Source organism: Capricornis sumatraensis, chromosome X (genome assembly GCF_032405125.1).
Source record: "Capricornis sumatraensis isolate serow.1 chromosome X, serow.2, whole genome shotgun sequence".
In the NCBI taxonomy this organism is placed as follows: Eukaryota; Metazoa; Chordata; class Mammalia; order Artiodactyla; family Bovidae; genus Capricornis; species Capricornis sumatraensis.
The window spans coordinates 126,723,663-126,727,068 of record NC_091092.1 but is presented as its reverse complement, the minus strand read 5'-3'; the positions used below and the strand labels follow the sequence as shown (position 1 = coordinate 126,727,068).

Here is a 3,406-nt window from a genome sequence, read left to right as displayed (position 1 = left end):
TCAGCAGAAACTCTAGCTGAATTTCCTTAAATCCTATACCTCTAAGACCAAATGCAACTTAGGCCTTAGGAATTTTATACCACGTTGGCCAGTTCTGTGTGGCTGGTAACCTTAGCCACTAAAAAACTGCTTTTAAATCATTTCTAGGTAACAATTAGATTAAAATTTGTCCTTTGAAGTCTGCTTCCAGTTGGCATTTTGGATATCACTTAAATTGAATCTCTCATTTTGTGCTCATATGTTGGGACAGTTGGCCATGGGGCCTAGTAAATGTTTTTTTTAAAAAAACAAATTTCATTTTAATATTGTTAAAACAGTAACACTAAAAGCATGAGACTATGAATATGCAGTGCAAGTCAATCCAAATAGAATTCTGATTTAGAATTGATAATGTGTAAGATCCTAACGGTAACTATTATAAACATATGTTCTTTGTCAAGATAAGCTCTCAGCTACAGAATTCTAAAAAACCTAAAACTCCATCTCCTAAGGTACCAGCAAAGAGGAAAGGGATTTTTAACCCGAGAGCAGAGTAGGAATTCAGTTGCTGGTTACCAGGGGAGGAATCTGAGTCATCACAGCAGGAAGGTTAGAGAAAGACAGTGCATTACACAGGGTTCTATGGCTTCAGAGAACACTAACTAGTCTAAACTATATTTGTAAAACTTTTTTTCCCCCAGTCCTAAAATTCACCCAGGAGACAGAGGCTGGTATAACTGCAAAGCAGAGAAAATGCATCAGCCTGGAGGGCTGCTCCTAGTCAGAGAGGTCGAATGGCATCTTGCTGATGACCTCCCCATTCTCATCGACTATGGTGTGGTAGACCCAGCGGCGGTTGCAGCGGCAAGTGGGCCCGCACTTGGTGGAGTTACACTTGGGGCACGGGTAGAAGCAACCCTGGCAGTCTTTATCAAGGCAGTCACACAGGTCAGCCTGATTGAAGGTGAGCCTGCCCTTTTGGTCATACTTGTTGACTTTGCGTTTTACAGGAACAGACTCATTCTTGCTTGCCATTTGCCCTTCCTTCATCAGCTGCCTTAATTTAGGGTTAAAGTTGGCTGCCTGAGGCCCGGAATTTTGAAATGACAACCATTTTAACTGCTGCTCCACCCGTTTCATCTGCTGCTCCACCCGTTTCATCTGCTGCTCCACCCGTTTCTTCTGCTTCAGTTCCATCTCACTTGGTTTCTCAGGAGAACTTGGACGTGCAGGTCTCTCTCGCACGGAACTGCTTTTTTCTGCTTGTTCACTCATTTCTGCTCACCTGGGGACACAAACAAAGTCAGCAACCATTTGTGGGAGCTCAGTCAACCATGAGGACGCTGGAGCTGGAAAACGTCATTTCAGAATGGGCCTATGAAGATTTTACTTCAAACCTGGGTTAAGTGGATAGGAGCAAGTTTATCAACACCAACAAATCTTTGGACAAAAGTGCTTTTATCAGATAGTATTTCCTCCTTTATTTAACCATCTCTTTTTTCTATCAACTGTTTAAATAACCATTCATGTTGGTCTAGACTAGTACTTCTCAAACATTAATGTGCCTATGAATCAGGAAACATCTTGTTAAAAACTAGATGATGATTCAGTTAGGACTGGGATGGGGCCAGAGAATCTACCTGTCTAATGTATGCCCGGATTATACTGATATTGCTAATGCCAAACCTACTTTGAGTCTCAAGGGCCTAGAGCTAAACCAATAGTGATCAGGGGCCACAATTCCTTTGCTTTAATAGAAACCCAGTTATTCTTCTTAGGTGAGTGGCCCGAGGATAGAAAAACAACAGTTTTTATGTAAAGAATCTCTTTCTCTCCACAATCCCCCCCACCACCGCCCCCACACAAGGCAAACTCTTGACTTTTCCTCCAGCTAAATTGGTTTGAACAAAGAAAATACTGTTTGAACCACTTCAGATCAATAAACATATTCCTTGTTTCTAATGACTGTAGTAAGTAATGGAAATTGGATGGTCATTTTTAGCAATTGCCTTTTCTCTTTAAAACATCAGCACATTAGTTGTGGTTTATTTATTTCCTTTGAAGCGACCTCCAATTCTTCTCAGGAAACACTCTACTAGCTACTTTAAGGTAATTCATCATATTGAATTAGTGACTGGTTTCGAAAAGGCTTTCTAAGGTCAGTACACTCTCAAGGACTTTCAGTGTCATTTCACCTCTCTCCATGTCTCACTGTCTCTGTGTGTCTGTTTCTTCCCTCACCACCCCCCCCATCCCTCTGTTTCTCTCCTAATTGGCCCATGTCCTACAGACTCCACAAAGCTTCCCAAACTACTAAGAACTTAAAGTAGAGAGGCAGAGGATGCCCGTTTCTTTAAGGATGTTCTGCCTAGCTTCAAGAAGCAAACTGGCCAAAAGGAAGAGAGACAGAGGATGGGGCATCAGCTGTGAGAGGATCTACTAGAGAAAAATTCCCGTTGCTTCTCACTGGAGAGTTTCAGGCAATTCCAGAGGACTGGCCACACTCTGTTTGATACATACTACCTATTTCACACAAAAGGTTCCCTTTTAGGTCTTCCTTGGCATTTGAACGATGTAGTGTCTACAGAGAGGGAAAAGCCAATGATTCCCCTGAATCTCTCTCTTGAATTGGATTTATTTGCCAGGATCTTGTTGAGTAAATACCCAGGACAGATAATACAGTTTCATAATTTCTATCTAAGTTACTCCAATGTCTTGGCAGGTCTAGAACATTTAGTTTTTTCATTACTCTTATTCTCTGAGTTGTAATTTCATAGTTGACTCCTTAGCTTACTTTTTTGGGGGGTGGGGGGAGGGTAGCAGCTACCTTTCTGATACATTACCCTAGGCAGAGGAGCCTCAGGCCTCACCCTGCCAGGGATCAAACACTAGCACTGTCTTCACCACTAACTATCCGACTTTAACTTAAGATGACTTCAGCTGCTTAACCTCAGTTTCCTCATGTGAAAATGGGGATAATAATAGAACCTTCTCTATGGGTATGCCCTAAATTAGGTGCAGTGAGAACTTCAAAGATGATATAAGACCAGGTTTCTGCCCGCAAAGGTTTGGCAATCTCCACTGGAAGATCAAGTGTCTGCAGCTCACTGCAAGGACAGAGAAAGGTGCTCCAGTTCAGATTCTGAGAACCCTATGGGGGGTGGGGGTGGGGTTCGTAATCATCAAACATCAATAGAGGCATCCCTATTTAGAACTAAGCTTTATATCTTCTTTCTGAACCCCCCACCCAGTTTCGTGAGGTGCTCAGTCACTCAGTTGTGTCCACCTCTTTGCAATCCCATGGACTATAGCCCTCCAGGCTCCTCTGTCCATTTGCCAGGCAAGACTATTGGAATGTGTTGCCATTCCCTTCTCCAGAACTAACCTTGACATCTCAAAGAATTCCGGGTCATCCCCATAATGGTAA

At 42.6% G+C, this 3,406-nt stretch overlaps 1 pseudogene; it reads right to left on the bottom strand.

Moving 5' to 3' along the window:
- Positions 1–756: 756 nt before the first annotated feature.
- On the bottom strand, positions 757–1,254 carry LOC138071533 (ARL14 effector protein-like pseudogene; annotated as a pseudogene).
- Between the last annotated feature and the right edge of the window lie 2,152 nt (positions 1,255–3,406).